This window comes from Hemicordylus capensis, chromosome 5, assembly GCF_027244095.1.
Source record: "Hemicordylus capensis ecotype Gifberg chromosome 5, rHemCap1.1.pri, whole genome shotgun sequence".
NCBI classification, from domain to species: Eukaryota; Metazoa; Chordata; class Lepidosauria; order Squamata; family Cordylidae; genus Hemicordylus; species Hemicordylus capensis.
In genome coordinates, this window is record NC_069661.1 from 171048215 (window position 1) to 171074284 (window position 26070).

Consider the following 26070-nt stretch of genomic DNA (forward strand, 5'->3'; position numbering starts at 1 on the left):
TTCTGCAGTGGTTACTGTAACACAGCCGCTTCTTACCAAATGTAACTTTACCTTTTCTATGCATCCAGTTCAATTTCTCAAGCTCCCATTACTTGCATATGTTGTCAATCATAAAATCAGTAATACTGCTGGCTTCCCACTAATATAACAGAAATGACAAAGCAGCAAGGCATTAATTTTTTTAGAAACGCCTCTTGCCACAGCTTTTAAACAGTTCAAAAGATCCGGTGCTGCTTCTATCTGGATTTAAGTAGGAGCCATTTACCACTAGAGGGCACTAAAGCAGCTGTGAAGTAGGTACTTCAAAGCACCTACTTGTTTGTTCAGCTGAATGCAATGGAGAAATTTCCATTGACCTTACTGGAGCAGAAGCAGGCCATAACAACCTTGCTTATGTCACAGTTGATGGATTATTAGGAGTACTAGTAAAACTCAGGCTTCTTCCGTGAACACTGAATTTGGATAGCACAATACCTAAAAGTACTCAATAACTTAAATGTAGTCTTTTGTTTGGCACAACTTGGAATTCTAATATATTTAAGACACAAACTGAAATGAAAATATAGAGATGGTTACATAAAATCTTTTGCAGGAATTATAGCTTGAATGCCCTAGAGGCAACAGAGTTCAGTGTGTATGGGAGGTTCCTGACCCTGTTACCTTGGTTCCTATAGTCTGTAAAGGAACATTGACCAAAAGAGAAACAGTGGTTGTACAGCCTCCAGTTGTAAACTTGTTTATTATTGATTGATTCTGGCCAATGCTTGAATAGCAGTCCTTCAAGTTTAGAAAGGATTTGTGTCTAGTGTGACATGACTTGAGCAGAATCCAATTCCAGTTTGTCTTTTACAGAACACCTGTCTGCAGTTAAACTTTTATGTTCTGATATGCCACTTCCATGTTCAAAGGTGGGTGCATAAAATAAATGAAATCCTAAAACTAATCCCAACAATGGCATTCTTCTCCTTGGACTTTGGGGACCTGGTCCATGTCCTCACAGCCCCCACTGTCTCTGGGGGACCTCCAAATCACTCAGACAGACAGCCCCAGATCTCCTTTGCTGGCTGCCGCCGCCACGCCTGTGTGTTAGAAATGTGTAGGAGAGGGAGAGCGCCTCAGCCAATCAAGACTTTGCTTTTTTGCTTCAGGAGTTGCCTTCTAATTGCTAGCAGGCAGCCCACATTGCTGTAAGAAGTAGTGCATTCTACTAATTTAAGTGGCAGGACTCCCAATGCAAAATATGGTATGTGCAGGTCTGTGGGGAGTATCTTCATAATTTGTTCTTAATCTTTTGCAGTATTGCAATAAATGTGACTGTACAAGAGAAAAGAAAAGCAGCTCCAACTTCTTGCTTGGTTTTCTGAAGGGCAAGTCCTCTGTCCCACCCAGCCCCCAGGTTGCATTAAAAAGCACAAAGATCTCAAGGTCTCTCCCCAACCCCAAAATCTACCTTTTTATAAAAACATCTTTCCATTTTTGCAGATTCCGTTGGTTTAGAGACAGATGGGGGAGTGGGTAAAGACATACATGGGATGGGAATATGTTGTTGCATGTTGAAATGTTTCTGCTAAATATACTTGTTTTATATTATTACATTCTTGTGAGTTCAGTTGCTGTTTGTGCTCTCAAGAACCCATGTGTTAAGAATACTGCATGTGTCCTGGTGTGTGTGTGGAAGGGATTATGCTTAATTTGCAGTGCAGTGTGAGGGCTCCAGAGACCTTTAGTTGATGATGCTTATCTTGTAGAGGGGGGGCTCCAAAGGCCTTTAGTTCCAGGCTCCAAAGTTACCTAAGCACACCACTGAATCCCAAAGCTTTCTGTTAATACAAAACTTCTGCAGCATTTTGGAGTCATAATTGCACCCTTGATCACAGAACTTGGCTTTCAATAAACAACAACTTAAGGGATGGGTGGGTGTGGGTCTGTATGAGAAAGAAAATAAAAACATAAGAACAGCCCTGCTGGATCAGGCCCAAGGCCCATCTAGTCCAGCATCCTGTTTCACACAGTGGCCCACCAGATGTCACTGGAAGCCTACAGGCAGGAGTTGAGGGCATGCCATTTCTCCTGCTGTTACTACCCTGCAACTCAGGGGCATAGCTATAATTGAGTGAAAAGGTTCAAAGAACACGGGCCCCTAGCTCCTGAGGGCCCTCCAGTTCCACTCCTCCCTATTTTCTTCATGATCTCCCTCACTCTGGGGGGGCCGCCAGGGAAGGGGATGAACACGGGCCCCCTATCCCCTAGCTACGCCCCTGCTGCAACTGGTAACATCCTGGGGGAGGAGGGAATCCAAGGGCATTCATTATGAACATTGGCAGAATAATTGATTGGTCACTTAGGCATGTTTAAGCCAGTGAATTTCAGTTTCCATCAGTATACCTTTGTACTCCCCACCCAGACACACTGCATACCCCACCCAGACACACTGCATACATAGCTTATCAAATGGAATATACATTTCTTTAGGACACATCTATAGTCATGATCTCCCGCCGCTCACCTTAGGGGACCTGGCTCAAATTGGTTTTTGACTATAGCCTATTGACATGCTGGGTTCAGTACATCGAGTGTACAGTGTACACAGATGGAGATCTTCACAAAGGTACCGTTATCACATATGTTGAACACAGGTACAGCAGTATGCTTCATATCTGTACCATGCATTGGGGATAGGGTGGGGTCTGTAGCCAAGTTCACTCTTAAAATCAGTGCAGGTCGTCATTCACACAAATATGCACATGTGTACAGACATCTGTACACTTGTACAACATAATATCTGAATAGGGCTTGTGTGTCCCTGGGGACTTGATACATACTAACAGAGGTGCTCTTAGGCCTGGTCGTCCGGGCTGAAGTCTAGGGCCTCCACAGCCCTGTCTGTCCCAGGTGGTGTAGTCACCCGGCCAAGCATGATGATGCTTAATTTAAAGGTCTTTAAGGTCCAGGCTCCAAAATTATCTAGGTGCACCTCTGCATACTAGGTCCTTAGTTTAAAATCAGTATGAAATGTTCTTCCTTTTCATGAGTATCACAGGTTTATTCTGACAGTGTCATTTATATATGACCACAGGAAATGTTTTCACCAGTTGCAGTGTCAACTGGTCACTCCCACACCTGTCAGGGTGCAGATTACCAGCTCTGCTTATGAAGCTTCTTAAAATTCAGACACACTTCATTTTACTCCAGTTCTCTGAGCACTTTGCTTTCCAGTCTGCTGGAGCAGACTACAAAGTTATTGCATTCATTTTACTTGGAGGAATCTCGCAAGTCCATCATCATGCAGACTGACTATTGTCAGTCAAATGCCAACCCATCAAAAGTAACATACCTTTGATCTCAACTGCACTTCTCAGCAGTCCCTTGAGATTCAGGCCTGCACGCCTAAGACTGCAGCATATTTACTTGGAACTATGTCTCCTTGAACCACCTGTGATGGATGACTGATCCTGAACTTGGTTAGGATCAATGCAAGAACAACAAGAGGAATTGGATTGAAACACATAGTTCTCCTAATTGGATATTGTATTTTGGAATCTGGAGTTAATATCCAACAACATCTCTTTATTTCGGTCAGTGACCAGCATGAGATTAAAACAAATGTAGAAGAGAAGACAATCAAATTTCTACTACAAACAATAAAACCAAATAAATTATAGAAAGTCCTCCTCTGCATAGATCAAGGTACTGAAAATACTACTAAAAATACATAATTTAGAATTAAAGGAGGCAGCAGTATTTTGTACTTATGAGACTATTACACAGTGGAGGCTCTTCACTTAGGGCAGGGTGGGCAATGCCCACCCCCCAAAAAGACCAAAATGTCCAAAGAAACTAATAAAAATGGTCCAAAACCAATAATAATTGTCAGCCATTCTGTCCTCTGCCAGCATTTCAGGTGTGACTGACTCAGTCACTGCAGCCCTGCACTTCCCTGCCTGTAGCTTGCAAGCCTGCAGTGTTGACACATAGTGGGTGCTGATAGTAAAATTCCTTAAACACCTATAAGAGCCCAGGAAACAGTTTCACATAACAGTGTTCATAAGGCAGGAGCCAATCCCAAGGTTTGCCTTTGTTGTCAAAAGATGGGCTGAATTCAAATAGTCCTATCAGGAAGGCATCATACTGACTGACAGCTCCCTCTGCCTCTGACTAGCAATCAGTGTGGCCGGAGGCAGTCCTTGTTCTAGTCTTCTGGACTGTATTTTGTTTTATTGTGTTTTAGTATTGTATTGGATATGTTTGTTATTTCTGTTTCTGCTGGCCAATGGCTGTAATAAAATTGGTGATCTAGTCTTCTGAAGGAAGAGAGCGGCAATCGCCATTTTGTTCACACTTGGACGGTGTGCTGAGAGCAGAGCTTGCTGAGAGACCATTTATTTTGTTTATTGAGCCTCAGATTATGTGAGTTAAGTTTCTGTAATTGTCAGATTGTGTGCGTTTGGGCACCTTTGAGGAACTAATCGACACAAAACAAAATGTGTAGGTAGCCCCCTGCCCCTCTCCTCAGGTCTATACCTGAAGCGATCACTTTGCCCTGCCACATGAAAGGGCCACCCCTGCTAAATACATGCTCTATTTGCACTTTTATTATCATGAACTTGCAATAATTACTACTTTCCTGCCAGGTCTGCCATGATTTAAAAACCATCCTTTCACAAATTGGGAATCTAATCTTCCCATAGTTGCAGTCTGCAGATATTTCCTATCAACATTTGGACAGTTTTATTTATAAAACAGAAGGGGTAGCTTAGAAGCTTTTTACACCCGCCTCCCTAGTTACGCACTCTGGGGCCCTGCCAAGCCACATCCCCCCCGCCCTGCACCCACCAATTTCTTTGTGCGTGACAGTGGAATAGGCATGGCTCCTCCCACCCCTGGAAAGAGCAAGCTGCAAATGTAAGAAATAATTATAAGCCCCTCATGCTAGTACTATATGGAAATAACAACTTGATTTGTGGAGTGTTTGGGTGAGTTTTTTGTTTGCCTTTAGCATTTTTAAATACACCAAACCTACAGAGCCAGACAGATGGTTTTCTGGGCGTTCATGGTTACAAGTAAAAAAAGAGAGGGAAATGGTCGATATATATTTTAAAACTCTCTATTAGGCATTTCTGAAATAGTAAGAAGTGGCAGGTGGGCCAGGCTTCCAGAGAGGCTTATGCATAGGCCTTGCTGAAGCCTGAAGCTCTCCAAGGCAGGCCTTGGAGATCAACAGGAGCAGACAGTCAAGAAAGGGTTAACTTATCTCCCAGCCCTATTGGTTCTCCTGGAGTCTTGTGCTCCTCCCCTGCTGGGAATTTGTATGGAGCCGAGGAAGCTGGCTGGTGGACTGAGGGTGGGTCTCCCTCCAACCAAGAAGGGAAGTAAAACATTTGCTCTGTGTGTGTGTGTGTGTGTGTGTGAGAGAGAGAGAGAGAGAGATTTGTTCCCCTTGGTCAAGCTGCCATGTTGCTCTCTCCCCCCGCCCCCATGAACCATGTGCTGCACATGGGAGAGAAGTCCCATCCTGTGTGTGTGTGTGTGTGTGAAAGAGAATTTTTAAGCTTTAAAAAACAACCAACAAAACATTTTCAAAGTATGCCAAAACATGTACCCATGGCATGTTTTTATAACTGTCTGAAAATGGGTGTCTTTGCGTGCAGAGGCTTTTACAGGTATGTTTCTTGGAATGACATAGCCACCTAATGGCGCAGTGGGGAAGTAACTTGCCTAGGGAGCAAGAGGTTGCTGGTTAGAAAACCCACTGCTATGTTTCCCAGACTCCTATATCAGGCAGCAGTGATATAGGAAGATGTTGAAAGGCATCATCTCATACTGCATGGGAAGAGGCAATGGTAATCCCCTCCTGTATTCTATCAAAGAAAACCACATGGCTCTGTGGTCGCCAGGAGTCGACACCAACCCGATGGCACAACTTTACCTTTTACTTCCTATATGCCCACAGCAGTTAGTGTTGTTGTGTTTGTTTGTTTTTGCTCCACCCCTGTGCCACCCACTTTAGCTCTGCCCACCTGCCTGGCGCCCACCCAGTCCCAGGAGTCACCAGCCGCCACTGCTATTACACATAAATCAAAACTCAAACAGTTGCCTTCCCGATTCCTGAATCTGAAAGGGGTTATTCAGGAGCTTGGGAAAATGTTAGATTTACTGATGATATACAGGTGATCTCAATACCTGCTTGCCCACCTGCAGTTAGCCACATTGTAGCTACAAAAGTTGCTCTGGCCTTAAATCCATCACCTATTTTCCCATTATTAAGCTCTTATGCAAACAGAGGGCTGCGCTACAAAATTTAGCTACCTGTCTGGTGGTGCTGGAATTGCTTCCAACAGCCTGCCAATCATCTGAGAATCAAGACCTGGGCATTTAGCCATCAAAGGGTAAATGAGACGCAGGTCTCTATAGAACAAACATTCTAATAGCACATGGGTGACTGTTTCCACTTGACCCTCCCCACATGGGCAGAGCCTCTCCCCATAGGGAGTCCCTCTATATCTGTCCTCTGAGAGCACTGAGTTAATATCCAGTCATTGCATGTGCTCAATAATAGGATGTCTAATTTATCTGAAGTGCAATTAGTACAGCTAAGGAATATTGCACAATAATAAACTTAGAAATTTCACTGTTTAATCATTACTATAAATTTGGCTTGGTTGTTTTGACTGCAGAACTAGAGGCAATCACACTGCTATCATCTCACCAAGCATTCTGGTACAATATAACTTATGTCAGTAGGCTTACTCTGAGTGGAATGCAGCAGAATTACTGCTTTACTGCCTTCATTGCTGTGCCTGTGTGCATTTTTCCCCAGCTGTGAAACCTTTACAGAAAACTGTTTCTGGACTACTTAGTTACTGTTGCTTTGGAAACAAGATTCTTGGTATTTCACATCTAAGTTAGTGCATTTCTTTTATGTTGAAAAGAGGCTCTCAAATTACATTTATCATCCTTCAGTAACCTACTTATGACTCCTCCCTGAAAATATTTTAAACCATAAATTGGCAAACAGGAATAATTTCAAAGATTATTCAGATCCTGAGTTAGAGGATGTCATAGGTTTTTAAGAAGTTAGCTGAAGTGGGCCCTCATGTTTTGGTGATGTTAAACCAGGGGTGTAACATGAATTGGGAAGATGCATTCAAAGAACACGAGCTGCCACAGCACCCTCAAGAAGAGAGGCCACCAAGGCCCTTCACTTATTGTTGCTCCCCCCACCCCAACCGTTGGACTTCTTCTTCTCTTTCATGATCAAGAGAGGAATAACCCCATATCTCCACTCACTGCCACAAGAGCCAGCCAGGAAATGGTAGCAGTCCTGCATGTGCTGTGCGTGGTCAGCATCAGGGTGAATGGTGTCATTCGCCATGTGTGGTCAGCATAAGGGTGCATTCACAACTGGCATTTCCCGGCCAGCTGTTGCATATGAATGGGTAGATGGGTTTTTTTGTCTCTCACTTGTGAGAGACAAAGTCTATCCTCCTGCATACCACCACAAGAGCCAGCCAGGAAATGGCAGCTGTGGCAGGAATAGGTGGAAGGAGAAGGAAGGAGGTGGTTGTTGTTGTTGTTCTTGGTGGTGGCAGTAGTAGGAGGAGGCACCAGGAGGTAGCAGCCAAGACCTAGGTTGTGAAATGCACTCCCTGTGGACATGAGAAGATAGTCTTCCTTGGAGGCCTTCATGAGAGCCTTAAAAACCCACCTTTTTAGCTTGGCTTTTAATGGTGTCTCATTTTAATTTTAATCTGGTTTAAATGTTTTTAGATTAACTGTTTTATTATAAGTATTTGCTTTTAATGTAAACCACCCTGGGCCACTTTAGGAAGGGCAGTATATTTATAAATCCGAAGCAGGGGATGGCACTGAGGAGCAAGTGCCGACTCCCACATGAGAATGGCAGGGAGTAAGGTGGCCTTTAAGTTGTGTGAACAGTAGGGAGCGGGGGTGGAGGAAGGGATGTGAGCTGCTTACAGGGATTCTTGCACCAACATGCAAACAATTTCATAGGCTGCACTAATTTAGTGAATGCAGTTATTACCTCCATGTGACAACCATTGAATTTAAATATGTTTGGATAGATGTCACATCACACAGCCTCTGAGTTCATTTGATAGCAAACTCTTGATGATATGTTGTAAAGTAAGTAATGGAACATAGAGACCCAAGGTGTGGTTTGGAGGTGTGTGATACAGTCAACTTTCTGAAGCAAAGCAGATCAGTATCTGGTCAGTGCCTGAACTGGTGACTACCTGGTAACCCCATGTAATTTTGTGTTCCTTGATGGATGAAAGATGGGATATAAATGTGATAAATAATTTAATTGTTTTATATTGTTTTATTTTAATTTATTGTGATGCCTGCTTTATTTACTTTAAACTGCCCAGAGCCAACAGATGGGGCAGTGTAGTAATAACTACTACTAGCTGGGCCAGGCTCAGAGCATCTGCACCTCTAGTTCGCCACCACTTCCCCCCACCAGCCCACCACCATTCACCTTCTTTCACCTGCCCCCTGCCGTTTTCTCTGCTGGCTGTCCACCTGCCACCATTTGCCACTGTCTTTTTTCCCTGCCGGGCCTCTGCCACCACCACCGCCACCATTTTCTTCCCTCCTGCCCATCCTCATCACTATCTGGCAGCTGCTCATGAACTCTCGTGAGAGCTGCCACATATGGAATTAGCGACCGGTACACCTAAGATAGATAGATATAAATAGAGGTGCTTTCAGTGATAGAGGACCTTGTATCTAGTCCAGTGTTTCTCAATGTTTTTGGAGTCATGGACCAATGTACATCCTTTGTGCACAGTTTCCAGGACTAGCAGTTAGTAAAATGGTCATCCCCCCTCGGCCCCACTCCCAGGAACCCCCCAAAACAATTTCAAGCCAGGGGTGGGCACCGCTGCTGGGAGCTCTCCAGAGCTCATTTCTAGGCAGGCAGCTCTCGCTGCTGGGATAACACTCATTTAGCTTCCCCGAAATGAACGTTATCTGAGCAGTGAGGGCTGCCTGCCTAGAAATGAGCTCCAGAGACCTCCCAGCAGCGGTGGCCCCCACCAGTTCGTAATTGTTTGGTCGGGAGATTAATTCCTCATGGACCAGCACAGACTGGCATTCAACTCCTCATGGACCAGCACCGGTCCATGGACCGGTGGCTGAGAAACACTGAGCTAGTCCAACACCTGCTCAGTGCAGGGCATTGAGAGCTAGAGCAACCCCAGCAGATGGCTATTCAGCTCTGTTCAGTCTCTTTCCTTCAGTGAGGAAGAGACCATTTTCTCTCTCCAGCTAACTGGTTCCTTTGTTGAACTGCTCTTAGCAATACAAACAGTCTACTAAATTTCAACCAAAATCTACTTCCCTATAACTTAAGACTGCTAGATCAAGTTCTGACTCTTGGGGCAGCAGAGAACATGTCTTTGACCTCTTCTAGGTGACAGCCCTTCAGGTACAGTATTTGAATTGTGCTACCATGTCCCCACCCAGACTTCTCTACTTGCTTCATCCTTTTCTCATAGGGTTTGATTTACAGACATCTGACCATCTTCATTGCCCTCTGAAACTGTTCCAGTTATCTACATTCTTCTTAAAGTTCAATGTCCAGAACTGGAGGCAGTATTCCAGATGAGCTGTATGAAATGTGGACCTATTACTTCTCATGACTCTGAAGCAATGGTAGACATGATGCACAGCAGTATGTTTGCTTAAGAAGAGATGCAGGTCCACAGGGAGACTCTAGTGTAGTGATGTCCAGAACATTCTGGCTTTAAATGGACTGTTTTGAGTTTTCTGAGCTCAAAACAGAATGCTCTTCAAATGAAGTGCCTGTTTTGAGCTCAGAATGGAATAACCCAATTCTGAGTCAGAATGTCCCAAATGTAATTTTGGACCCCCAAATGGCATTCTTCTGGCCTTTAAACATGCACAGCAGCTATTTGCATGGTGGTGCTGAACATGCAAATGGTTGCCATGCATGTGCAAAGTCCGGCACTCAGAACATTGAGTGTTTCTAGCTCATTCTGTTGGAACACCCAGTTGTTCTGATGGAACATTCTGGGTATTTGTTTTCAGTTCTGAGTGCTGAATTGACAACAAATATCATCCCATGCATTTCCCTACTTCACTACATTCATGCATTTCACTACATTCTGGTGTCCCTAGAATGATGACTCTTTGCCTGTATCATACATAGGCAAGTCAGGTGTGGCAGGTAACACACTGTAGGAGCAGACCAAGCCAAAGTCATAACAAGTCAGAAGGCAAGGAATCCAAAAAGCAGGGAAGAAGACCAAACACATCCACAAAGCTGCTTCAGTGAGAAGCAGAGGCAAAGTGAGGCCTTAAGTAGCAGCCAGAGGTGCAGCCCCGCCCAAGCCTGGAATGTCCTTGGTCTTAAAGGGCCTGTCTCCTCAATTCCAGGCTCCGGCAGGGCTGGATAGCTGCTGGTGGAGGTTCTGGTGCCTCTGCTTCATCCTCTGCTCTGAGTCTGAGGCAAGGGTAGGGGAGTACTGAGAGAGTCAGCAGGCAAGTGGGAAACTGGAGACAGAGATCCCCCAACCCCCCTCCTCCTCAGAGTTCTCTGTGTTGGACCCTGGTGTATAAGGGTCAGATTCAGAGCTAATGACTACCTTATCTGCTGAATCCTCAGAGTCTGTCCCAGGTAGCATGGGGTCAGACTTAGGGTTCATGACAGCCAGCAGTGGGTGGAGAGGGGAGCAATTTTCTCTTCCTTCCCTCCAAAAGCTCTTTCAGCTTGCATAAATCTGTTCCTGCAGAGCATGCATTTACTCTGGCTCACAAAATGCAGAATTTATATGGGAGCATGAATAAATTATGACAAGACCAAGGTACTGGTGTTCTGAAAAAGGAACAAAGTAAGAATGTGGAAGATAAATAATCATAAAATTGAAAAAAGTTGTTTGCTCTAAACATCTAGAAGCATCAGGCAGCAGAAATGCTCATTTAAATTATGCGATGCTAAATGCTCAGAGATCTACAAGGACTATTTTCTCTTTCTTTTGTTTATTTATTATATATTTGATTTCTATACCACCCTTCCAAAAATGGCTCAGGGCAGTTTACACAGAAAAATAATAAATAAATAAGATGGTTCCCTGTCCCCAAAGGGATCACAATCTAAAAAGAAACATAAGATAGATACCAGCAACAGTCACTGGAAGTACTGTGCTGGGGGTGGATAGGGCCAGTTACTCTCCCCCTGCTAAATAAAGAGAATCACCACGTTAAAAGTTGCCTCTTTGCAAGTTAGCAGGGGTCAATTTTATTCCAGAGGTGCCCAATTTATACCTGCCACAATTAAATTATTTTTAGCTAAATCTTCCATGCAGTTACTTATGGAGCTCAGATTGGACCACCAAAAAAACCTGAGTAAATTAGAAGCCTTTCAATCAAATTTTTAAGGAGTATCTTTCAGGCACCATGGTACATGCCCAATGCAGCACTTTGGAGGCAGAGATTTCCAAAATCAAGACACAGTAATATCTTTGGTCTATGGGTAAAATTGAATTTCCATCCTTTGGGTCTGGCAACACTGGTACTCACAGACGGTTTTCAATTTTATTGGAAACGAACTGTGGAGAAGAAATTGTACCATGGGTTATCCCCAGGTTATTTAAAATCTATCGCGTTTTCAAAAGCCAAATTGGTAGTTAAGCAATGTGTATTAGATATGGAGAAGCAGATAGAGCTTAGTCATATGCCCAGAGGTGTTATCTTGGGAAACCAAGGTTTCAATAATAAACCAGGTAGAGATATCGTGGTATAATAACTATTCCCAAGTATCGCAAAGCTCTAACACTAGCTCGTTTCAATGTGCTTCAAACGGCAGTCCTAGAAGGGAGGTACAATAAAAGAATTATGCTGAGAGACTTTGCCTCTGTAACAGTGAGAATATAGATACAACAGCACTTGTACTATTATATTGTAATTTTTATAGGGGCATTACTATTTGTTACCCTTCATAAAAGATTTTCCAGGGCATTCAGATAATTTTTATCTAAATTTGCTTTTAGCTGATACCTCTGATGAAATTTCTTTAAATGTTGCCAAGTTTTGCTCAATAGCTGGGAAAGTTCATTGGAAGCTGGTAGCTTCATCAGTTTAAATGTATAGTTTGAGTGGTGGTGTTATTAGTTAAATCTCAAATTGTATTATGGGTTGTAAGTGATTTACCCCCTTTTGTTTTTCTTTATTGGGATTTTGCAGGGTGGATTTGATTTAAATCAAACTGATTTAAATCACGATTTAAATCATGATTTAAATCACTAGCAGGGTGGATAAAAATAAAAAAATCCGATTTAAATAAAAAAATCCGATTTTTTTGATTTAAATTGGATTTTTTTGATTTAAATCGGATTTTTTTGATTTTTATCCACCCTGTTAGTGATTTAAATCATGATTTAAATCAGTTCCATTTAAATCAAATCCACCCTGGGATTTTGTATAATTTTGTTCTGTGTTTGCTTTTCTGATCAACGATTGAAATGAATGATTCATTCATTCATTCATTCATTCATGTGGGAGCATGGAATTTGCCTCTTCCTGGGACTTGGCTGGGCCAGGCCCTAATCTTGTAAAGCAAATGCCTATGCTGGCTTCTCCCTCCTCCTGAGTAAGTCCCTAGGGAGAGGAACGCAAGCAGCTAGGCAGACACTGCTGTCGATGGTAGAACTTTGCTCTGGCTCAGCAGCATCTCTGCTCCTGGGACCCAGAGGCAATGGAGGGGGTCTCAGGGATGAAACAGAGGTCCACGGTGGTGGTGGGGAGGAGTTAGATCCTTGGTGTTTCCAGATTCCTCCCAAGGGGCTTCTGTGGGAAGGGTGAACTCTGATGGTTCAGGGACAGTGGGTTCTGAGGTGCTAGAGATCCTGGCTGAGGTTTGCTCCTCTTCCCCTGAGGAAGTCTTATCTGCGTCTGGGCATGGCTAGATTCTGACACCAAATAGTTTATCAAGGGATAACTGCTCACAAAATCAGCCAAATGAATTATCTGTTAACTGTTCTCTTTTTTAAAATTATATCTTTACTAAAAACATATAAGAAACACCAAAACAAAAACTATGCAGAAATACAGAGAGGAATGAAAGGAGGGAAATTACTTATTACACCCTTGATTCTGCAAACTTTAGACTACTCTAATAGTACTGCTAAAAAAACAAATGCCTTAATTCTCCCAACGTTCATCTGGAACTGCACATTCCCTCTTAATCATACAAAAGTTGTCACGGGAGATTACTTTTAGGGTGCTGTTGGGTATCTTTAGGTCTTACTGCCATTTGTCTGTAACAGTTTCATAAAGAGCAACAGGCATAAGAAAACTGGCAATGGGACTATAATATAGAATTTAGTGATGCAAGTGCTAAGTGATGTTTCCATAGCAACTCTGCTTGCACACAAGATGCTGTATTTAACCTTAGGGGGCTCTTAAAACTTTTCATTCCTGAAATAGCTAAGTACCATACCGTAATTCTTACGTTAATGTGAATGCTCTTTCATCTCTGCATCAATATAGTTTTGTTAGAAATTAGGTACATACTTGGCTGTATAACTTCTAGCAAAGAAGCTATTAGTGTCTGAACACCCAGCTTGGTGCTAGCAGCACAAAATCCTCTTGGCCTGCAATAAAAGCATAATCAATATGTCAGGCTCTTGACATATTGGAAACCCATGTTGTCAAAGCAAGCATGTCACTATAAAAACACGTTTCAAAATTCTGTTTAGTATTCTTTGTCCATTCACTCACTACCGAAGGCACTGCATTTTGATTTCTCTCTCTCCTGTTTTTGTGTATACTAAAGCAGTGGTCCTCAAACTCTTTTTCATGGATCCCTTGAAAATTATTTGGGTCTCAGCAGACCACTTTCTGTTGTTTGCCCTGAGACACCTCAGCAGAGCAACTGCCGGATGGACTTCCTGAGCATACAGCCGCTACACACAAGCCACTGAGCGGTCACTGCTAGGGACCAGAGGCAGTGCTCTTGCTCTTGTGAGGCAAGCTGGGGTGATGGCCTTAGGTGGAGTGTGGGCACTCTGCCCCCCACACACACCGCTGGGGATGTCATCCCACCCATGTGCTGCTGGTGCATTGCCACTGTCCCTCTTCCTAAATCCTTTTTGGCTCCTTCTCCCCCCCGCCAGCCATGCCCACTGGACTGGAGACCAGGGATGCTGTCCCTCCTTTCCCTCCTCCCCTCCCCTTCCCTTTTGGAGTGTGCTCTGCCTGAATGTCCACCCACCACTGTTGTTCCTTGTCTGGTTGCACATGCCCAGAGAGGAAGATTTCTATTCTCCATGCCTAGAAATTTCTATGGATTGCTATGCTCTAGAAGGATTTCTATGCTGCCTGTCTCCTTTCCCTGTTTTGAAGACGAGAGATGCCACCACCCCTTCCCTCCTCCAAAGTTAGGAAGGCAGGCATGGGACATACCTGTTTGCATCTCCTCTGTCTAGATGCAGTTGTGCTTGGGCGGAGTGGCAGCCCAAATCACAAGCTTTATGCCCTTCTTCTGAATTTTTTCCTTGAAAGGGAAGTAGGTCGAGAAGACACGGAGCATCATCATTGTGCTCCCCTCTCCTGCTCCCAGCCGTACTGCTATAAATAATTGCTTGTGGAGTCTCACACTTGCAAGACAGCCGAGCATCATGTCCTGGCTGGCCAGCTATTTCTGCTCCTCCATTTTGTCGCCTTGTGGCAGCAGAGAGGGGGAGGGGATGCAGAGATGTCACTCAGTAGGAGGACATATGAGCAAGCAAGCGATATTTTTAAACTTCCATGCCAGTCAGTCCCACAGACCATCTCACAGGCCACCGTCTTGTGGTCCACATACCATAGTTTGCGACCCTTTGTTCTAGCTATTTTCTGCTTCAGAGAAGGGAAAATAAGAACCAAGCTAGACAACCTCGCTTTTTAAAAAATCTGTCCAGCCTTATTTAAGAGCCAGTGTGGTATAGTGATAGTAGTCAGACTTGGACTGGGGAAACCTTGGTTCAGATTCCTGCTCAGCCTTGCAGTTTGCTAGAAAGCCCTGCAGTTCGACAGGAAGCCCTGCAGCAAAGGGAGAGACCACCTGCTTCCCAGACAGCCCCCAGAGTGAGAGACTGGTGTTGGCTGGCTGCGGCTGTTGCTATTGAGTACCTGCCCGCAGGAGAAGGAGTGGGTGAGACCATCTGCCAGCCCCCTGCCTGACCTGTGGGATTGTGGCCTCTGGCAGTGGCTGCTTTGCAGGACTGGGGCCCTGGAGTGGCTCAGCAGTCCCTGCTTTCCACCTGACCAGGGAGGCCATCTCTGGCCCTATAAGGGACGCTGCCTGTGGCGGTGGGCCCGCCACCAAAGGGGCACCACCAAAGGGGGTTGCCCCTTGGGGGGAGCCACTTTGGGGGACAGCGAGGGCCAAGTGTCTTTGTCCATTTACTAATGGGGCTTCTGTTTTAATTTTTCCTGGGTGAGGCTCTTTTATAATGTGTCTGGGCTTACTTGGAGATGGGGAGACAGGGGGCGTGTCCACTGGCTGTGGGGCAGCTATTATTGTGGTGGTGGGGAACAGAAGAAGTAACATTGGCAGGTCAGCGGGTCATTACAAAGGAAGGGGACATAGAAATTTAATAGCTGTTTCCCCTTCTGACTGCCCTGCAAGCTCTTTGACCTTGGGGAGCAGTGCCGACCACCCTTGGAACCTCACCTTGCTCCTCTGTAATGCCAGGTCAGTCCAGAACAAATCAGAAACCATCTATGATTTGATTCTGGATGAAGGTGCCGACCTGGTATGTATTACAGAGACCTGGCTGGGAGAGGCTGGGGGCCCAGTGTGGTCCCAGCTTCTCCCTCCAGGGTACTCTGTTGAGGAGCAGATGAGGGACCGGGGGCAGGGAAGTGGAATGGCTGTGGTCTATAAGAATAATATCTTCTTTACCAGGATCCCTGTTGGAGTGTCAGACCATATCGAACGTGTGTACTTACGTTTGGGGACCAGGGATAGACTGGGGCTTCTGTTGGTGTACCGATCGCCCCGCTGCTCAACGGAGTCCCTAACTGAGCTGATGGACTTGGTCTCGGGTTTGGTGTTGGAGTCCCCTAGGCTTGTGGTGCTGGGGGACTTCAGTGTTCATTTCGGGACCAATTTGTCCAGGGCAGCTCAGGAGTTCATAGCGGCCATGACGACTATGGGCCTATCTGAAGTGGTCTCAGGACCGACGCACATTGCAGGTCACATGCTTGATTTGGTCTTTCACTTTGATCAGGGTGGTGTTCCGTGGATGGGGATTCATGTGATTTCCCCATTATCATGGACGGACCACCATCTGGTTAAGGTTGGACTCACAGTCACACCCTACCTTCGCAGGGGCGAGGGACCTATTAGGATGGTCTGCCCAAGAAGATTATTGGATCCAATAGGATTTCAAGAAGCCTTGGAGGGATTTAGTGTTGGCTCTGCTGGCGATCCTGTTGATGTTCTGGTGGAGAACTGGAACAGCAAACTCACTGGGGCAGTAGACATGATCACTCCTAAGCGTCCTCTCTGACCCGCTTCAAAAGTGTCCCCTTGGTATACAGAAGAACTAAGGGGGCTGAAGCAGCAAGGTAGACGATTGGAGCGCAGGTGGAGAAAAACTCGGCTTGGATCCGACAGTTTGCAACATAGAGCTCTTTTGAAGATCTATGCTCAGGCAATATGTGTGGCAAAGAAGCTATTCTTTTTTGCCCGGATTGCATCTGCAAGTTCACGTCCAGCGGAGTTGTTCAGGGTTGTGAGAGGGCTAGTATGTGCCCCTCCTCCCTTGAATCAGAATCTGGAACCATTGATTACCTGCTGTGATGTGTTTAATGAATTCTTTGTGGGGGAAATCTCTTGTATTCGGGCCGACTTAGATTCCGCAATTACTTCAGTGTCTGATGTGGAGGTGTCCAGCGACTCCTCTTATGTGGTTAGGTTGGATCGGTTCCAGTTTGTGACTCCTGAGGATGTGGACAAGCTGGTTGGAATGGTGCGGCCCACCACCTGTCCTCTTGACCCTTGCCCGACATGGCTTGTATTATCTGGCAGGGCGGTTGTTGTAGAAGGCCTGGTAGAGATGATAAATGTGTCTCTGAGGGAAGGTAGGATGCCTCCTAGTCTTAAGGAGGCAATTATTAGACCACTTCTGAAGAAGCCTACCTTGGATTCCTCAGAGCTGAGTAACTACAGGCCTGTCTCCAACCTTCCATGGCTGGGCAAGGTAATTGAGAGGGTGGTGGCCTCCCAGCTCCAGACAGTCTTGGAGGAAACTGATTATCTAGACCCATTTCAAACTGCCTTCCGGGCTGGCTCTGGAGTGGAGACTGCCTTGGTCGGCCTGATGGATGATCTCCAACAGGGAATTGACAGAGAAAGTGTGACTCTGTTGGTCCTTTTGGACCTTTCAGCGGCTTTCGATACTATCGACCATAGTATCCTTCTGGAGCATCTGAGGGGGTTGGGGCTGGGAGGTACTGCTCTGCAGTGGTTCCGCTCCTACCTCTTGGGCAGGTTCCAGATGGTGTCCCTTGGAGACTGTTGTTCTTCAAAATCTGAACTTTTTAACTTTTTGTATGAACCCTCAGGGCTCTGTATTGTCTCTGATGTTGTTTAACACCTACATGAAACTGCTGGGAGAGATCATCAGGAGATTTGGTGCAGGGTGTTACCAGTATGCTGATGACACCCAAATCTATTTCTCTATGTCAGCATCATTGGGAGAGGGCATAACCTCCCTAAATGCCTGCCTGGAGTCGGTAATGGGCTGGATGAGGTATAACAAACTGAGACTGAATCCAGATAAGACGGAGGTACTCCTTGTGTGGGGTCGAAACTCAGGAGACAATTTTGATCTGCCTGTTCTGGATGGGGTCACACTTCCCCAGAAGGAACAGGTATGCAGTCTAGGGGTGCTTCTGGATCCGAGTCTCTCCCTGGTGTCCCAGGTTGAGGCAGTGTCCAGAGGTGTCTTCTATCAGCGCCAGCTGCATCCATTTCTTGAGCTTGATGACCTCAAAACAGTGGTACATCTGCTGGTAACCTCCAGACTGGATTACTGTAATGTGCTCTATGTGGGGCTTCCCTTGTACGTAGTCCAGAAACTACAGTTGGTTCAGAATGTAGAGTCCAGGCTGGTCTCTGGGTCATCTAGGAGAGACCATATTACTCCTGTATTGAAGGAGTTACACTGGCTGCCAATATGTTTCTGGGCAAAATACAAGGTGTTTGTCATAACCTATAAAGCCCTAAACAGCTTGGGCCCTGGGTATTTAAGAGAACGAGCCTGCTCTCCCCGCTTGCAAGCGAAGAGGGAGCCTGGGCAGCCAGATTGGCCGCCCACACGATTGCTGTCTCTGTGATGGAGCCGGTGGGGGCTGAGGAACTTGGGGGCCACGCAGTCCCCGCAAGTCCCAGTATGCCCTGTGCGAGTGCGCAGGGCATACTGGGAAGACCCCCGAGCTGGGAGGCTGCTTTTAAGCCTCCTGGCCGGGGGTCTAATCATGAGTAGGTGCGGCGTGAAGCCACACCATGGCTATTCACGATTCTAAAGACCGGTTTGCGGAGCGCTTGTTCTGCAAACCTGGTTTTTTTTACCAGGGGTTCCTGAGCGGGTTACCCACTCTGGAACCACAGGCCTTGTAGCTGAGCCCAGTGGTTCTTACGTATAGCAAAAATCGGGCTAGGCTCTCCCATCATTTTCTTCGTTATGAACCCCACCGCCCATTGAGATAATCAGGAGAGGTCCGTCTGCATTTGCCACTCAGGGACGGGCCTTCTCCGTTGCTGCCCCGAGGCTTTGGAATGTGCCTTCTAGTGAAATAAGAGCCTCCCCATCTCTGACAGCTTTTGAAATGTCTTTAAAGACGCATCTGTTCACCCAGGCTTTTAACTGATACTGTTTTTATTGTTTTTAATGTTGTTTTATAACATTGTTTTAAATTTTTTTTAATTGTGTTTTAAATTTCTTGTTTTTGTTTTTAACTAATGTTTTAGTGTTGTTTTTATCTGTTGTAAACCACCCAGAAACGTAAGTTTTGGGTGGTATTAAAAATATGTTAAATAAACAAACGAACAAACAAATAGGTGACCTTGGGCCAGTCATGCCCCTGGCTAACCTCCCTCTGAGTATTGTGAGAATTAAATAGGAAGGAAGAACACCATGTATACACCTAGAGCTCCTTGGAGGAAGGATGGGATAAGAATGTAATCAATTAAAAGATAAATTAGAAATCTGGGGTGGATTACAATGTCAAAACAAAACTCAGCTTTTGAACTGTTCTAACAAGCTTCTTTCTAGTGCTGACAGTCTTGATACATGTTTTCTCTGAAGTGAATCCCACTGAGTTCAATGGGACCCCTAGTAGGTTTAGCTGTATAGTTTTCTAGCATTATACCTTTGGTGTCAGATAAGCAGTGCATGTCAACTTTCACTCACGTTTCAGGGTTGCTGTTAAAATAGGCTTCCTCTGGACATCTTGTTGTATTCCATGGACGGCACTGATTGGGTGTGGATCTAGGTTAGGGGAGGTGATGGAAGATTAATGTGCTCAAAGGGAGTATCTGCAACATGACACTAAAGCAATGAGTGTTACTATTGAAAACTTTCTTGGTTATGCACAAAGCAGCAGCTGCAACTGACATTTACTGTGTGGTGGTCTCTAGAGCAAGACCTGGATAAGCAGAGATCCAGTGTTGTTCTACCATTCATACAAACTTGGCTAATTATATCTTTGAGCTTTATTATACATTTGAAACTGCTTCTAAGGCTTGAATTGATATAAATCACATGAGAAGGATATGTAGGAGACAAAGCACAAGAAATTCACACTTGTTGGATAAAGATTATACTAATCCTATAGCTCACAAGTTGGTATCCACAGGTCACTGAATCCTTGAGCCCTTTCTCACGATCCAGTGAGAGGACTTGATGGAGGGTGGTGGGGAAGTCAGCTGAAGCTCACCTTCCCCGCAGACAATCCTTCAGGAGCTGCTGGGCACGCTAATTGTGTGCCCAGACTGTCTGCAGCTGCCATGGGCAGCTCAGAGCTGTAGGGGGTGGGATGTGTTTCCCTGGCCCCTGGAAATCCTACAATGCAGTGCATGGTGCATTGTGGAGCTTCCCCTGGAGATGACTGGGAGCCCGCTCCTGTGCCAGTGCTGGCTGGGAGCAGCCAGTGCTGACACATGAGCAGTTAACCCAGGGTAAGGGCACGATCACACCCTTAACCTCAGCTAACTGGTGGGCTCCCTAGGCAGGTTTGCTGCAGAGGCACCACTGGAAGACTCACAGCTACCAGCAGTTCTCACTTCACTTTCCTAGCCTGGTTTTGACTCTCGTGAGAACAGCCTCCTTGTGTAACTAAGACTACAGTCCCATGCACACTCATCTGGGAGTAAGCCTCATTGGACACAGGGTCTTACTTCCAGGTAAAAATGCATATGATTGGGCTGCACTTCTCCTTTATCAGAACATGTAAGATTCAGATGCCCTTTATATCCTTTTGGCTATTGTTCATCCTTTTAAAAATAAGAGATATTAAACTGTGGGTCCTCTGTGATTGAGTGAAGGTAGAGTTCTCTTTGTGTGTAATGCAAATGCTTCCCCACTAGGGGTGTGCACGAACCAGTTTGGCGGTCTATTCACAGACCTCCAAACCGGTTCAAAAGACTGGCATTCGTGCCATTTCGGAGGTGGGGAGGGGGTTGTTTTAAGGCATGGGGAGGGTGTCCTTACCTCCCCCACTGTGTTTCCCCTGCTTGCGATGCTGTCAGAATCGCTGGTGCGGGGCGGCTGTATACCCTCTTGCCCAGTACCAGAAATGGCCATTGCACATGTGCGCATCACACATGCACACACGTACCAGCCACTTCCAGTATTATGCTGACCAGAACAACTAGAGGGTATACAGCCGCCCCGTGCCAGCGATTTTGACAGCAGCACCGGTGGGGGAAGCATGGTGGGGGAGGTAAGGACACCCTCCCCGTGCCTTAAAGCAGCCCCTGCCCACCCTCCTGCGAGTGCATGGAACCGGTTCCGTGCACATCCCTATTCCCCATAGTAAGAAAGTGTGCAATTTGTATTCTACTTTGGGTGATTAGATGAGAGCAATTTAAAAATAACTTAGGTTAGTTTGACACTGTGCAAACAAAGATGCAGGCCTAAAAGCAGAAAACAGTAAACAGTCTGACTTGAAAATCGGGTCAAACCAATTTAGCTTCCTTCTTGGAACTGATAGGCTATAGTGCTTCACTGGATATGTAATCTGAAAAATCAGCATGGATCTTGTCCACCACGATACATGTAACGGGGAAAATCACTGCAGACTCTGATGTTCTTTGCTTATTTTCAGGGTGGGGTGTGGGTTGGTGAAACAATTTTAGAGGTGTGGAGAAATATCCCATGGCTTAAGCGGTGAGCTGCTGTACACACAACAACTTTCCATGTGGAGTAATTAAAAGTGGTCCCCATGTAGCAGCCATTTACTGGCCCTCACTCGCAACAGTCCTAAGGACTATATGTTTGTCATCTTGCTTAAGCACAGTATAGAGTTGCCACCAATCCTGTCATTTTTGCTAGGAAGATACACACAGCCGAACATATGTCTTCCATGTGGGTGCATTGGAGCTTTTTGCTGGTTTCAAAATATCGGTAGCACACTATAAAGAAGGAATACAGTTTTATCAGGGCCCTCAGGAAAAAAAACAAGTTGGCAGTAGGACAGATTAGGGTTGGACACTGGAAAAACTGACAGCAGGTTGGAAAAGATCTCAGAAAGTTTGGCAATACTGAGCTACAAAGACCAGTGGTTTGACTTGATATAAGGCAGTATCACATGTTCAGATGAACAAATTATAACAAAAAGGTACCATACATTTGATGCCTCATGGGGAAACTGGCTCTGTAAAAGGCTTCTTGGGAGCTGCTTACCACTCAGGGAAACAAATCAATAATTTTTAGTTATATATTTCCGAGCATTACCTATGAAAACCTATTGGCAGATATTTCTCTTACTAACCATATAATGACATTCAAAAAGGGCTCTTGGTGCAAGTGTAGAGAGGAAAATAACCACTGCTTCTAGACAGGAGATGCAGAGCACCATGTTTTGAATTTGCAAAGCTGGAATGGAGAATGAAGCAGAGAGAAGCACCTTGCGCAGCCTTGAAGACCTTGGTTATTTAGTACAGGAACCTTAGAAAGATTTGTGTAGCCAGGTTCTGATCCGATATTGGGGAACTTCCAACTTGCCTGTTACCATTGAGGATTGGGGTGGTACCATGGGGGAAGGTCTAGGGAGCCAGGATCTGGGGAGGGAGAGCAGGAGCAGCTGCCACTGTTGCAGCATGAGGTGGGTGGGAGGGAGATATCATCAAAGCAATACCATTGGTGAAGGCACCCAAGAGGTCTTGTGTGGCCTCAATTGAAGCAGAGGCATTGCCTGGGCAGGCGCACAAATGCCAGCACTGCCAATTTGAGTGACCCACTTAGACTGAGGAGGAGACCCAAGGAAGGCAGAGTCCAGGTCAAATGGACACTGTGGCTACTATTTAGGAGCAAAAAACAGGCATGCAAAGGGCTAATGATTAGCTTAGGCAAGTAACAGATTTGGAGGGCTGCTTTTTATCAGGGTAAAGAAGACAATAATTTAAAGGGGGGATCCCCCAGCCCTCAATCTACAACATGCCTCCCAAGTAGCTTTACCAAAATGGAAAGGAGACGGGAGAGCAAATCACACATCTTTGTCACATTGTCAAGTTTAGCCCTTATACTTGTAATAGGCAGCTTTTGAGACAGGCTACTTCTTCACGATAGCAAATATTTGGGTATCTTTCCACCTCTCCATTCCTTTCCCAGCTCTGCACGTGCCACAAAACACAAAGCATTGGGCAGATAATGCCCAAATGAATGTCTTTTATTCCCGTGATTAGTTAGCAGTCTGCCTTGTTGCCAGCACTGCCATTCTGCGGGCTCCCAGAAGCCTTTTTGCTTATGTATGGAACTACAGGCTTGTAGCTCCCACTCTTAACATGCTCAGGAGCCTCATGGAATCATGGGGTCCCCATTTGTTGGCATATGGTAACAGGTCACTTAGCAGGCAGTGAGACGATCGCCCCCAGGTTTACCAACTATCAAGCTATCAAGCAAATTGGAAGGGGATTAGCCTCGTGCCTTTCCCTATGTTGGTAATGTCTAAGCACTGCAGACCCGAGTTAGCTTTCAAGTTAACTCCACTTTCAAGGTCTCTCCGTCCAAAGATTGACCTTTTACTGCCCCCTCTTCTGCGGTTGCCTCAAACACTAATCACCTCAGCAGGAAAGCAGATAAGGCACTGTGAACACTACACCCTTCGCCATCACAAAAGAGCTAAATGAGCAATAAGAACTCAGGAGATGCACTCATTAAAATTACTAATTGGTTTACCAGGTCCTTCAGATCTGACAGATACCATCCTTGCTAGGGGTGTGCACAGAACTGGCTGGCCCAGTTTGGTTCGTGTCCAAACTGGACCCGAACCAGACCAGGCCAGTTGGGTCTGGCACCCCCTTGACCCACCCTCGGGTTTGGTTCAGTTGGGGTGTGTGTGTTCACGAACAAAGTTTTTTAAAAAATTGGGGCGGTACTTCCCCTCTTGGTGGTTCTCCGAGGCCACAGGGGGTCTCCAAAGGTTCCCTCTCCTCCTGCCAGCCTCCATTATGCAGCCAATCACCTTGTTTGGGTGGTCTTAGGCCCATTCTGGCTTCTCTGCGCATGCCAAATGGGTCTCTGCCTGGCCAGGTCATGACCCAGGCCATGTAGAGGCCCATTGGGCATGTGCGATGGCCTCCAAAATGGCCACCGCAACAGGGGTGAGGCCTGGAACGGGCCAAAGACCACCCAAACAGGGCGACTGGCTGTTTAATGGAGGCTGGTGGGGGAAAGGGAACCTTCAGAGATCTCCCTGTGGCCTTGAAGAAGCCTCCCCGGAAGGGGTAAGTACCCCCCCAATATATATATATATATTTAAAAATTGTTCAGGGGTGTGTGTGTTGGTTTGACACCATCCCTAATCCTTGCGCATCCATTCAGTCATTTACATACAGGTTGTTCTTGACCATTCATGCCATTGTGTTTTAGTCAAGCACAGCAAACAAAGACAATGGATCGTTTTGAGATACCCCAGAATTTCCCTCCACAGGAAGGAGGAACAGCCTGTATTTAGCCTCAGGGCCCATTTTGGGCTTCATTTGTCTATGTACCATGGGCTTCATGTGGTCTCTGTACCATGGAGTCACCCACTGTCTAGGTCAGAGATTCTCAACGTTGGGTCTCCAGCTGTTATTGGACTTCAATTCCCATAATCCCCAGCCCTAGTGGCCTTTAGTTGGGGATTATGGGATTTGAAGTCCAATAACATCTGGGGACCCAACGTTGAGAATCTCTGGTCTAGGTGATTGAACTGACACCAGCCATAACACCAGACCATGTTTTGATATTCACGCTATTCACACTCTCAGCCTCCAGATCAGTCTTCCTCACTGGCCCAATCTACCCAGCCTGCCTTGCTGCGACAAGAAGCTACCTACATGAACACAGACATCTTCTGGATTTACCCTTACTGTCTAGCCCACAAACTACGGTCACTTCTCTGCTGCTGCCTCAGGAAAGAGGTCCTTCATCCCTCAGGAAAGAGGTCCTTCAGTTGTGCCTGAGCCACAAGGGTCCATTCACCCCTAAAATGGAAGGACTAGATCGTATTATAATCCCTGCACCCTTCTGGTCTCTTCCTATCCCTGCTCTTTCTTAAACCCAAAAACTTGTTTTTTTGAAGCCTTCTATCTCTAGCCAGCTTGGAAGTCAATTAATTCGGACACCAATCTAAATTGCCTCTGCAAATATTTGGTTAATCTTTGTAACATATTTTTGGTAGTAATATTGCTTTAATCAATTCTCTTATTCCGCTGTACCCCTAAACCCTCAAATAAAACCATACTTTATTTTGAACTTCAACCTCTCTGTCAGTTCATTTCCCCAGGACCAGAATTATGCACAAATTTATTCTGACGTGGGTCTGCTCCCCTCTAGGTCACTAATTCCCCCCCACAAGCCCGAACACATTTAGGCATGCTCGCCAACCACCCTGGAGCAATTCCATTAACTGCCTTATATGCAAATCAGGTCAGCCAAATTTGCAAAACTATGTTCTGGCAACCGTAGCACCAGCTCTACTGTTGCTTCTTCTTGAGATGCAGAGAGATGGGCACAATTTGAAGATTAAGGCAGGAGAGAAGGGCTGGAACTGTCCCTTCAAACCAAGCCACCATTTTCCTGGGTCTTCCCCTGGTGTATAACAAACATCAGTAGTAATAAGACTAAATATCTTCATCAGCATCTTCTTTCCTGACTGAACTTGTGGCCTCTGCTGAAGTACCCTGGGTGGACAAATTAGACATGGAATGCTTCACAAGATATGTTTAGGGCAGAACACATATCTTCAGATTTTTCAACTCTATCATTGTTCATTAGTGGTGTTGCTAATGTCACTGTCTTAGAAGCATGAACATGAGGAGCACATAGAAATCAGGGAACAATAGGAATAAGGTAAGCCTGCTGTGTACTGCTCTGCTTAAAAATAACTATTTGCTTTAGAAAAGACAAGGTCTTGAATGGACCTTGAATGGTCGTCCTTGATAATATATTAGCATTGACACCTGAAGTATACAAAAGTACAATGTACACTTGAAGCATGTTGTGTTTCAAATATAAGTAACACATCCCAACCAAAAGATGAAAGTCTGTAATATAAAATAGACAGAAAGTGAAACAGAGAGCACTTGAAAAGCATTCAGAAGGAATACCTGCTTATCTGTAGCAGGACTAGATGGAAGGCTCTTCATCCTTGGATATTGCTTTAAATATCAATGTGATGTCCATGGTTGTGTTTCATTCAGTGAATAAGCTGTACACTGTCTCCTTAAGAGTAGTCCAGCCTTCCCTTGGACTAGGATAAACCCTGCTGTAGGCCTGTGCTTTAAAGCCCTGTGAAGGAGTGCTGTTTATAACCATGTAAATTAACCTGTTT

The 26070-nt window shown here is 45.4% G+C and overlaps 1 long non-coding RNA gene across 1 annotated transcript; it reads left to right on the top strand.

Annotated features, from left to right (window-relative positions):
* Positions 1-4175: 4175 nt before the first annotated feature.
* On the top strand, positions 4176-24992 carry LOC128326613 (uncharacterized). Its single transcript, XR_008308142.1, has 2 exons — positions 4176-4407; positions 24506-24992. It is a non-coding gene; the product is annotated as an uncharacterized LOC128326613 (long non-coding RNA).
* Positions 24993-26070: the final 1078 nt, after the last annotated feature.